This window comes from Odocoileus virginianus, chromosome 10 (genome assembly GCF_023699985.2).
Source record: "Odocoileus virginianus isolate 20LAN1187 ecotype Illinois chromosome 10, Ovbor_1.2, whole genome shotgun sequence".
NCBI lineage: Eukaryota > Metazoa > Chordata > Mammalia > Artiodactyla > Cervidae > Odocoileus > Odocoileus virginianus.
Window position 1 is genome coordinate 33483844 of NC_069683.1, and position 12759 is coordinate 33496602.

Here is a 12759-nt window from a genome sequence, read left to right on the forward strand (position 1 = left end):
TTAAAATTCTTAATCATTTTATCTTTGATTTTGTGTCAAGGGAAGTCTCCTGGAACCAACAATGGAGCAGGCAGGCACGGCGGTGGTCAGGGTGGGGGGGATTGGGGGGATCCTTGGAGCCTGACCTTATACAGTCACATTCCCTACGGCCGCCATGGATGGGTTCTCACTGCCACGCCCCTGCCTGGCGGGGGTCTGGTGGCAGTGCAGGAAGGTGGGTGTTGGGGGCATGGTGGCGGCCAACCCCACCTATTGAGCTCATCCCAGCTCTGAGTTCTAACGATGCTTGGCAGTAGCCTGTGTGCTGTGGGCTGGGGTGGCAGGCCTGTGGGAAGGGGAAGCTGGCAGCTATTAAGTCAAAGAGACCACCCCCTCAGGCACCCATGAGGTCCTATACCCTGGAGGGCTCTTTCTCCAGGTTCTGTGCCAGGGGTATCCTCACCTCCTCCTTCCACTTTTCCAGACCTTGGCTCTTGTTTTTCTCTTTTAGCCAACTCAAGGTAACCTCCTGGAATTACACAAAATTCAAGTTGTATAATTTCAGTGATTCCAAATACAAGTTAAATACTTTTAGACATTTTCATTTAAAATTGGTATTGCATAGAATAAAAATGAAGAGTAAAATTGATGCTAAAAATTTAAGTCTTTAATTTTTCCTTACTTAGGATGACATTAAATAGCAAATAAAAAACACCATGACAAGTCATAAGAGAGTCTGTGAAAGAAGGAAAAAATTTATGTATGTGGGCGAGAGGTGGAGGCTAAAATATACATAATAAAGAATTTACCATTTTAACCATTTTTGAGTGTGCAGTTCATTAAGTACATTCACTCTGTTGTGTAAACATCAGCACCATCTGCAAAACCTTCTCATCTTCCAAAACTGAAATTATACGCATTAAAAACTCCTTGTCCCCACGCCCTCCAGCCCCTGGCAACCACCATTCTTTCTCTTTCTACGACTCTAATTACATTTGGTACTTCACAGAAGTGGAATCACATGCTATTCGTCCTTCTGTGTCTGACTTTATGTATACCTTTGACAGTCCTTTTTCTCCTGCTTTTTGACCAAGAGTCCCCATTATTTTCTTTTTCTTTTTGTACTAAGCCCCGCAGATTATGCAGCCTGCCCTGCCTAGGAAAGCTCTTCAGTTCTCTTTTTGCTATCACACAGGAGGTGTGACTCCTGTTTGGGGAATATACCATATGCTTCTATTTTTTAGGTTATGGGCTCCCATAGGGTAACTGGGAATTTCTACTTCCACAGAATTCTAGACATCCTGCAAAGCAGATCACCTCTACTTCTAAACTCACCTGCCTTGAGAGACACAAAGAGTCCTCAATCCTTCATGCAGAAATTTCATGTTGCTTCCAGAACTCGGCTAAAATTGAAAGACAGAAAGCAAGTCTTGTGAGAATAAAGCATGCTCAAAAATCAGGATAATTGCATGAATAGTTAAGATGAAAATTACCTGGCAAAAGCTTTTTCTTTTCACTTTTCTGCTTTTGAATGAGAGAATAGGATTCTTGCTCTAATGTCAATCCTAAATTTCTCCTAGTTTGCTTCCTTTCTGCAGAGTTTCCCTGGACATACAGGAGGCATCCAAAAAGAAGACACAGCACCTTCACTAATCTGTCCAGAAGGCCATCTGCGTAAGAAAGGATATGGAAACACAGCTCTAATCTGAGTTGCAGACTCAGTCCCAGAGCCCTCCAGATAAATTCTGCAATTTCCAAGGAAAAAGGTAAAATCTCTGCTGCCACAAGGGAGTTGCCTTATCTTTTTAAATAGGGAACTTTTGCTCCAAGCAAGTGATGGCACTTTTGTGCCTATGAGGACCCTGGGAGGGCAGTAGGTCCCAGTTGGGAGCAGCTGTTACACTCACCAGACATTTTACCCAGACAGAAACCAGCTAAGCGGTTTCCCCACTGCCTTAGAGTTTCTCTAACATTCTGAAATTACTGAATGTTCTTTGAAACAGAAAATCAGGAACAACAGAGAAGTGGACCATTTTTGGTGTGCAAAGGTGATCTTCACTATTGTGAAGCTGATGAAACCTTGTGGGTATATTAAAGTAAAAAAGAAAGCAGTTAGCTAAGAGATGAAAGGCTCTGGTGAGCCTTGGGGTCAGACACCAGCAGGAGGCACTGAGTTGGTTCAGGGAGCAACTGACGTCTATACGCGGCTTCACCACTTCCTTCTGGAAGGAATCAACCGTCTGTGGGTGGATGAGGTCAGTCTTTTCTCTAATCTTAAAGGAAGTCATTTCATGCTAGGAGAAGACAGGGTTAGTGATAGGAAGAGAAGAACCCTGACTGCCTCCTCAGGTCATGGCGTTTGACATCAGGACAGGGGTCCCCAACCTCTGGGCTATGGACCGCTACGTCCTTTCAGATCAGTGGTGTCATTAGATTAGAAATAAAGTGCACAATAAATGTAACTTTCTTGAATCATCTAGAAACCACCCCTACCCTACCCCGGTCTGTGGAAAAACTGTCTTCTGTGAAACTGGTTCCTGGTGCCAAAAATGTTGGGGACCACTGCATTAGAAGGAAATGCCCACACCAGACTTAGGAGACTAGTTTTATCTCTTGGCTCAATTTCACAATCACTTCTGGCTTTATAACCAGTGTTGACCAAGGAAATACTTCTGAGCGCATCTGAGATTTAGTCCTGAGATGCCAGTTGCAATTCTTGTGACTAGAAGGTGCTGAGGACTAAATATTGTTTTCAAGCCTGCACTTACAGGGCAAATCTCTGCCAGCCCTAGCGGGTCCCAAGTACTAGTCACTTATTCTACCAACATTCAACACTCCTCAGCCCAGTCCTAATTAATGTATGGGCAAGTTGTTGGCAGTATTTATTAGTGGCATCCTGCCTCCCTGCCTGGGCTTCCCTGGCGGCTCAGCAGTAAAGAATCTGCTTGCAGTGTTCGCTTCAGCAGCACATATACTAAAATTGGAACGATACAGAGAAGATTAGCATAGCCCCTGTGCAAGGATGACATGCAAATTCGTGAAGTGTTCCATATTTTTTCAGGATGGGGAACACATGTATGTATGCAAAAACCACCACAATATTGTAAAGTAATTAGCCTCCAATTAAAATAAATAAGTAAATTTTTAAAAAAAGAATCTGCTTGCAATGCAGGAAGCCACTTGTAATGTAAGAGACACAGATCCAATCCCTAGGTTGTGAAGATCCCCTAAAAAAGGAAATGGCTACCCACTCCAGTATCCTTGCCTGGAGAATCCCATGGACAGAGAAGCCTGGCAGGCTACAGTTCATGGGGTTGCAAAGAGTCAGACACAACAGCAGCTAAACCACCACTCACTATCACCCTGCAGTCTCAGGGGAAGGTCTATAGGGCCACTTTCCTACATCTTCACAGAAAAAACCACTTGCTCACTCAAAGGCAGACCCCAGTTCAGGTCCCCAGTCAACCATGACTGGATGCAATAGGGTGCTGAAGCTCCTACCCAACGTTCTTAGCAACCATTAGGATGAATGCCCTTTGCTGCCCTACCCTTGGATTTGAGTCTAACAAGTAGGCTCTGACTGGGGACTTCCCTGATGGTCCAGTGTCTAAGAATCTACAGGGGGCCTAGGTTCGATCCCTGATCAGGGAACTAGATCCCACAAGCCATAACTAAGAGTTCAAATGCTGCAACTAAGATCTTGCATACCACCACTAAAAATATCCCACACTCTGCACAAACAAAATAAATAAACATTTTTTAAAAGTAGGCTCTAAAAAAAAAAAAAAAGTAGGCTCTAACCTTGTTGCCAGGGTTTACAGCTGCTACTACTCTAGAGATGTTTTTAAAAATGTTAAAAAAAAAAAAACCTTTAACTACCTTCTTTGGCTAGCTTTCTTCCTTTTTCTTCTTTACCGGGTATCAGAAGAAAAGGAGGAGTTTACTTATACTGTGTATGCGGTGACGATTTACTCACTCAGAAGAAGAGCCTGTTTCTAGCTCCACCTCTGAAACTAGGAAGTTAGAACTTAGCACTCAATCCCTAGGAAAATTTTTCAAGCTTTCCTAAATGACTCTTCAATCAGTGACAAACCAAAACTAAATTATAAACTAGTTTTAAGCATATGGCTGTGAGAATGTATGGTCTTCAACTGCATGTGAAAGTATGAATGATCCTCATAAATCTAATGTTGAGCAAAAGAAGCTGGATGCAAGAGTATAGACCACACTATTCTCTCTGTTGGAAGTCAGGACACTGACTCCCTGTGGGAGGGAGGGGGGCTGAGGACGAGAAGAGAGCCAAGAGGGGATCCGCAGGGCCAGCTTCAGGGTCGTGCGTATAGGACCCCGTGCTTTGAAAAACCCCACAGTTGATTTCAAGCTCTGCTATTATCATCTTAAAGTTCTTAATAAAACTGGAACATTGCATCTTCATTTCTCTTTGGGCCCTGTGAATTATATAACTGCTTTTGGGTATTGGTAATGTTTTCTTTCTTTATTTTTTTTTTATAATTGTGTTTATTCCATTTTAGCTATTTTTGGCTGCACTGTGTCTTCATTGCTGTGTAAGGATTTTCTCTAGGTGCGGCAAGCCGGGGCTACTCGCTAGTTGTGGCGCGCAGGCCTCTCACTGCAGTGGCTCCTCTTGTTGCAGGGCACAGGCTCCGGAGCCCAGCCTCAGCAACTGTGGTGCACGGGCTTATTTGCTCCGTGTCATGTGGGATCTTCCTGGGCCAAGAATTGAGCCCTTGTTCCCTGGATTGCAAGGTAGACTCAACCATGGGACCACCAGGGAAGTCCATGTCCTTTTAATGTGGGTATTGAATTTCTGAATATTCACCAAACTGTGCATACCTTGATATGTTTGCTTTTCTGGGTGTGTATTATACCTCAATATAAAGTTAAAAAAACTGAATTATGGATTATAGTAAAACTAAATCAATGAAACATTACTTATGGAATACAGCCAAAGTTGTGTTCACAAGAAAATTCATGACCTTACACACTTATTACTAAAGAAGAAAAAATAAAATTTCATTAACAAAGCAGACGACATAGGAAATTAGAAGAGGAAAAAAGAGCAAAGCAAAATTTAAAGAAAGCAAAAGGAAGAAATTAATAAAGATAAAAGCAAAATGAATTAGTTCAATAGCAGAAAAGCAATTGATTAATAAATCTAAGATCTAGTTCTTTGAGGTTGGAGGAAAGCAAACAATAAAACTGATAAACCAAAAAAAAAAAAAAAACCAAAACAGAAACTGATAAACCACTAGCTAAAATGATAAAGAAAAAAAAAAAAAAAAAAGACAAAATAGGGCATTCCCTGGTGGTCCAGTGGTTAGGACTCTGTACTTTCACTCTCAAGGGCCCAGGTTCATTTCCTGGTTGGGGAGCTAAGATTGTATAAGCCTTGTGGCACAGCCAAAAAAAAGCATGACAAAATATAAATATACAAATTAGGAATGAGAAAGGGCTTATAAGCATGGGTAAGAGGAAATAATGACAAATACAAGTGAAAACTTGGCCCTATTACAGTTTAAAATCTGAAAGAAATGGATAATACTCAAGGAAGTATAAATTACCAACAGGGACTCAGAGACAGTAGAAAATCTAAACAGACAAATAATCATGGGCAGAAACTGTCAAAAGCTCAAAGAAAAAAATGCTGAACCCAGACACATTAATGAGCAACTTCTTTCAAATTTTCACAGAATCAACCATTCTTATACTATTAAAGCTGTTCAAAAGCACAGAGATGGAGAAGGAAATGGCAACCCACTCCAGTGTTCTTGCCTGGAAAAGTCCATGGACAGAGGAGCCTGGCGGGCTGCAATCCATGGGGTTACATGACTGAGCATGTGTGCACGAGGGTGGAGGGAGATGGGTTGGTAGCAATAAAGTGGTAGAACTAAAACCAAAAAAAAAAAAAAAAGCACAGAGAAAGAAGCAAACATTCCACTATTTTATGAAGCCAAAATCTTATAAAGATTGTATGATAGAAAAACTATGGCTCAGTTCCATTTATAAATACAGATGCAAAATGCCTAAATGAACATAATTTTACAGTATATTTTGAAAGCAGCTTGACTATAGTTTATTTCAGGAAGGATAGAGTGGCATAATAGAAGGAAATCTATTAATCTACTTAACCACATACATAATTGAAAACAGAAAAAAGACTAATTAAGAGAAATGCTAAAAATGGGGTAAAATGGAATATTCATTCCTCAAATATTCTGACAAAAGAATACTTCTCTAATACAGTAGATATAAATCAAGTCCACATGTACATATATACATATCTTATCAACCAATAACTTATTCAGTTCAGTTCAGTTCGGTCACTCAGTCATGTCTGAATCTTTGTGATCCCATGGACTGCAGCACGCTGGGCCTCTCTGTCCATCACCAACTCCCAGAGTTTACTCAAGCTCATGTCCATTGACTCAGTGATGTCATCCAACCACTTCATCCTCTGTCGCCCCCTTTTCCTCATGTCCTCAATTTTTCCTAACATCAGGGTCTTTTCAAATGAGTCGGTTCTTCGCATCAGGTGGCCAAAGTATTGGAATTTCAGCTTCAACATCAGTCCTTCCAATGAACACTCAGGACTAATCATCTTGACTGGTTGGATCTCCTTGCAGTCCAAGGGACTCTCAATAGTCTTCTCCAACACCACAGTTCAAAAACATCAATTCTTCGGTGCTCAGCTTTCTTTATGGTCCAGCTCTCACATCCATACATGACTACTGGAAAAACCATAGCCTTGACTAGACAGACCTTTGTTGGCAAAGTAATATCTCTGCATTTTAATATGCTATCTAGGTTGGTCATAACTTTCCTTCCAAGGAGTAAGCGTCTTTTAATCTCATGGCTGTAGTCACCAATGTGGTCTATTGGAGAAGGGAATAGCAAACCACTTCAGTATTCTTGCCTTGAGAACCCCATGAACAGTATGAAAAGGTAAAAAATATGACACTGAAAGATGAACTGCCCCGGTTGGTAGGTGCCCAATATGCTACTGGAGATCAATGGAGAAATAACTCCAGAAAGAATGAAGAGATGGAGCCAAAGCAAAAACAACACCCAGTTGTGGATGTGACTGGTGATGGAAGCAAGGTCTGATGCTGTAAAGAGCAATATTTCATAGGAACCTGGAATGTTAGGTCCACGAATCAAGGCAAATTGGAACTATTATTATTAATAGCCCCATTAAAGTCAGGAGCAAGACAGGGATACTTTCTACCTCTCCTATAATTAACACCATGCTCTAACTGAGCTAACCAGCCATTGAACACCTCTCCTGTTACTTAATACTGTCCTGGAAGTGCTAGTTAATTCAATTAGACAACAAAAAAAAAAATACCAGTAAGAAGGACAGAATGACCAAATATATGATTGTCTACCTTGAAATCCAAAACAATCAATTGAAAAATTGTTAGAAGTAATATAGGAGCATAGAACATAGTTTGTGTATTTATTTCATCCTTGCCATATTTTTGTGCTCTTGTTGTTTCTAACTACTGGTTGATAAACATACAGACAGACACACAAGGCCCTGGAAAGTCAGCAGAGCTTGGTCGTGGTGGATGGGAGTGGGGACAGGCATCAAACACAAGATTTGGCTGCTTTGAAAACCTGCTTTGACAGCAAAGCGGGTGATCCAGTCAGAATTGGCAGGAGCATGTGTGAGCTATCTTATGCCCCAATCTGAGTTCCTGGATCAGTTAAATTCTGAAGCTGGTTACTAGGGACAAAATCTTTTATTCTGCACTTAGAAGTGAGCCTGTAATAAATCAAGAGGGATCCAGGAAGCCCCTTCCTTATCAGCACTCACCATAGATGGCAGGCAGAACACAGAGCTGCTTGTCTGAGACTGGCCGGAAGACCAGTCCAAGTGAAATAACCAGGCTGAGAGAACTGGAGCACAGGCTCCTTCCCCAAGAGCAAAGCCAGAGAAGGGCGACAGGGAGGCGAGGACACAAGGAAATGGAAGGAGGGCTGGGGCATCATCAGTGACCAGAAAGAGTGGAGAGCTACAGGATGTCAGAAAAAGCAGGGTATGGGTTTGCAGAATCTCTGCCATATTCCACTTGCCCCATCCTGTTTTAGAGCAATGTTACGGCTTTTCTCTTGGCTCTCTCTTTAGTTGGTACCCAGGCATTCTGGAAGTGAGATTTTTTTATAAATTTGTATATTTCCCCAGATGGTAAATATATTTACCTGTGGTAAATATATTTACTGTAGGCTAATTTTTTTAATGGAATCGTTATATAGTTTTGCAATCTTTTAAAAAATTATATCTTAGATATCTTTTCATTTTGTATGTATAGCTCTATCTCATCATTTGGCAAACTGTGGTTACTTAATATTTAATGGACATTTGGGTGGCTTCCAATTTTTGGTATTATACACCACACCTAGAACACAATTCTCCAGATATCCATTTGGCTGATTCCCTCACTTTATTCAGATTCCTGCTCAAATGACACTTCCTCAAAAGGCCTTCCTAGATCACCCTATCAAAATAGCACCTCCGCCCCAACCCTCTGGGGCTTGCCTGGTGACTCAGAGGGTAAAGAATCTACCTGCAATGCTGGAGACCTAGGTTAGAAGCCTGGCAGGCTGCAGTCCATGGGGTCGCAAAAGAGTCGGACACAATTTAGCGACTAAAGAACAAACATTGTTTTACATATTTTTGCAGACCTGTAGAAAGGTTTAGTAGCATTGCTGAGTCAAAGATGATCAATATTTAAATTGCAGAAGAAACAGTCAAAATGATCTTTTAAAAAGGTACCACTTTACACCCATCCCCATAGTGGACAGGAATGATCTTCTCCAAACCTTCTGCAACACACCATAGTATCAATCTTTGTAATCTTTCCTCTTGATTTTAGAATTTAAAATACATGTGGGTTTTATGGTATAACAAAAAGGCAGAGGTGCCAAGTATGACTGTCTTTTGACACCCATGACCCTCCACCACGTCCTGCTGTCCAGACTCTAGCAGCACACTGCCCATGGTGGGGTCCTGTGACCCTGTCTTCAGCAAGTCTCCCAATTCATTCTCACCCTCACCTTACCCCATCCTTGTTGAGGTAGAAAGAGCTAGTCCTGAGAGTTTGTTTGAAGGTTCTAGCAGAGGAGAGCAATTCTTCCAATATCCTTTGCGATGAGCTGGAGCTTGCAGCTTGAAGAAGGACACACGTGAAGGGGTGAGGCAGGACGGGGACACTGGCCTAGCCAGCCAGATCAGCTGAGTCAACCGTGGTGATTAATGGGGTGATAGATGTCACAGCCAGATCACCGTCACATGCAAAAAAGCTAGCCTTGAAGTCAGTAGTGACACAGTCTCAGTAATATCGGCTCTATGACTATGTGATATAGGCATTTAACCTAGTTGGGTTTCGTTTTCTTCATTTGTAAAATGTGAATTAAAATACCTCTCTTGGAGGATTCCTATAAAGATTAGATAAATATGGAAAGCATTTGGCTCAGTGCCTGCCATATATAGCTGGCACTATAGCCTTCCCAGCTCCCTCCAAAGCACCCCAGCTTTTTGTGGCACTTAGGATATTTCTCATGCCCTGACTCATATAAAAGTAAGGGGCAGTAGGTAGGACATGGATCATGTTTGAACATGGCACACACCCAATAGAAGATGCCAGGTAGAGTTGATTTCTGCATTCAGGAACTAATTCACCCTCACGGGTATTTTTTTTTCCATGTACATATTTATGCCACCAATCAGCTGATCGTACCTAGTACTACTGGGTACTCTCCACCCAGCTAGCTACTAGATGAGCTCATCTCTCAATCCAGTCTAAACTGGATTTTACAGAACTTTAAAACTGACTCACCACTGAGTCATCAAAACATAGCAATACCCAAACACACCCCTGTTGCCACACAAAAGACCAGCAAGGGGTGTCTGCCTCATCTCCTTTCCCTCTCCTACTGAGACAGGGCCCCTTGTTTCACTGGAGAGGTGTCATCACATCTTTTGTGCTGCAGTAATCTGAACAAAGCTGGTTCAGCTAATCACAGTGTGGCCGCAGAGACTGGCAGTCCTGTAGTCCTCCAGATCATTTCCTGTGTGTGTCACTAACCCAGGAGGAGAGGCAATTAGTCAATTACCCGACTGTGTATTTAGCACTGGGGTTCTGTTAGTCACTCACTCATGATCCCTCCTGTTTATAAATAGATTCCTGTGATGTGACCTTTTTAGTTACTGAAACTCATTAAGAATTTAGAGAAAAGCAGCTCTTTGCAAGTATTAACAATACTGGAGAAAATGGAACTACTTAGTTCTATTTGGGTAAAAAGGAATTTAAAAATAGCAAATAGGAAGCATGATGTTTTGGCTGCCTCACAGAGCTATAATTTTAAATATTGTTTGAGAACTCCTCTCTTATCTAGGAATGATATGTCCAGTGGCCAGTATTGTCTCTTGGGAAATGTCTTAAAGTTAGTATTATTGCCACAGGCCTTACTGAGTGCAGTGGATTATCAAGTCTTTGAAGATTAGAGGGGCTATGTAAAGGCTTAGATAACTGGGAGTAGGCCTGAAGGCTTCTTTCACTAACAAAACTGGTTATAGCAGAGGTTTTGTGTATGTACACATACAATTGTTTTTTTCTCTTTTTGTTTTGGCCGTGCTGAAAGGCATGTGGGATTTTAGTTCCCTGGTCAAGGATTGTGCCTCCTGCAGTGGAAGCTTGGAGTCTTAACCACTGGACCACCAGGGAATTCCCCAGATACAACTTTTAAGTACCCTAGCATGGTCTTTTCAGTGTTGAAATCCCCAAAGATAAACTGAATGAGAATTTTAGATCCTCAAACTTTTTGTACATAATCTATATAATTGATATAATTGTATGTAATGGAATCTGCTGTTGATCTTACATAATTGCTAGAAGGATAAATGAAAAGAGTATGTTGGTAATCCTTAAAGATTAATTAGGCATGAAAATAAAGTATGTTCATTCCATTAAAATCCAAGCTTTCAACTGGTCACTCTTTCCTAGCTACACTTTTCAAATTCTTATCAATACTATCTCTGTTCTGATTTGATCATCCTCACTGGCTGTACACAGACTTAACTGTTTATTCACATTGTGTGTTTAGTCTATCAGTCATGTCTGACTCTTTCCGACCCCATGGACTGTAGCCTGGCAGGCTCCTCTGTTCATGGGGATTCTCCAGGCAAGAATACTTGAGTGGAAAAAAAAAGAATACTCAAGTGGGTTGCCATACCCTCCTCCAGGGGACCTTCCCAACCCAGGAATCGAACCCAGGTCACCCACATTGCGGGCAGATTCTTTACCCTCTAAGCCACCAGAGAAGTCCTAAGTTTCATGTGAGACAAACTTATTTTGAGGACACCAGGAATCATAGGCTGCATTTACTGATTAAAGCCATTAACAACAATGATTATCCTCAAATAACACCGCTGTAATTAAGGACTTCCCTGGCAGTCCAGTAGTTAAGACCTTGCCTTCCAATGCAGGGGGCACAGATTCAGTCCCCGGTTGGGGAGCTAAGATCCCACATGCCTTGTGGCCCAAACACCAAAACATAAAAACAGAAGCAATATTGTAACAAAGCCAATAAAGACTGTAAAAAAAATGGTCCACATAAAAAAATCTCTAAAAAAAATTGCTATAATTAAAAGTACACACAAGATTTATTGAACACTATTTGTAAGGGACAATGCTAGTCTCCCATTTAATCTACTGAGCAACTAAGGAGGAACTGGATTTGGTTATTCTATCAGAGTGAGCTGATGAACACGTGGTGAAATGGTCAAACAATGTCATCCATCAAGAGGGTATTAAGGCAAGTGACAAAATACAGAAGTCTAAACTACACCTGAGAAGTAAAATGGGAGCAGTGGTAGGGGTTATCACATTCTAGCCTGAGAACTGGATTCTGGAGCCAAACGGCAGTTGGTAACAGTTAGAGCTGTGTTGAAGTGAGGTGAAGTTTGCTGAGAGAACCAGCAGAAGAGGACAGGTAAAGATACCAGGAAGATGAAGAAAGACAGTTGAATTTTTCAAGCATATTATTTGGTTTTTAAATGAAAAACTGATTTGACCAACATGACTTTAAAAAAAAAAAAATTAGATATCTATTAGAGTAGGCTTGTCTTTAGAAAAAAAATATTTCTCCAGAATAAAAAGCATAAGCTAGAAAGGATTCAGCTGTGGGTAAAAGCAGGCTAGTCTTAAGAAACATTCCTAGAGACTTTACATCATTGTGAAAAATTAGTTCCTAGTTCTTAAGGATCTTTCATTCAAAAGTTCACGGCTTACATTTACGAGAATATGCATGTATATTTATGTGCTGTATATATTAAAAGTATTTGAGAAGGTGATTTAGGACTCTCAATTATAAATTTTCAGGGCAGGAGACTTATTTTGCTGCTAAGGCAGGTGAATGGGCCAATAACAGTGGAATGAAAGTCTTTTACTTGGTAAATCATCATTGTAAAGGAGAGAAACAGGTTAAGTTTGTTCTCCCAGAGGCATGATTTTTACTCAATTACAACAATATTACCACAGGATGCAAAAGCTGCCTAGTAACATTACAGTTAAAAACAACACAGGGTAGGGAAAGACCAAGAAATTTGAATTAGATATGCCCTGGGGCAGGTGGGCGTAACCGTCTCTCAGTACAGTGAGTGCGGTACTCTGAAGAACATGAAATTTAAAAAATTGGAACAATCATTTAGAATTTCAGTTAGGATATTGCTGCAGTTAAACCTATAACATTGTGCCA

At 41.1% G+C, this 12759-nt stretch overlaps 1 long non-coding RNA gene and 1 other non-coding gene across 2 annotated transcripts in view; one reads left to right on the forward strand and one right to left on the reverse strand.

The window, feature by feature from the left end:
- LOC110125428 (uncharacterized) overlaps nt 1-12759 on the reverse strand; it is an 18001-nt gene continuing 5242 nt past the window's right edge. Inside the window, exons 2-4 of the long non-coding RNA XR_011489957.1 lie at nt 1473-1649; nt 1315-1382; nt 1-508 (exon numbers count right to left, since the gene is read on the reverse strand). This is a non-coding gene — a long non-coding RNA (uncharacterized lncRNA). The remainder of the gene's footprint in view (nt 509-1314; nt 1383-1472; nt 1650-12759) is intronic.
- Nucleotides 2930-3036, forward strand: LOC139037297 (U6 spliceosomal RNA). Its single transcript, XR_011490118.1, has one exon. It is a non-coding gene; the product is annotated as a U6 spliceosomal RNA (small nuclear RNA).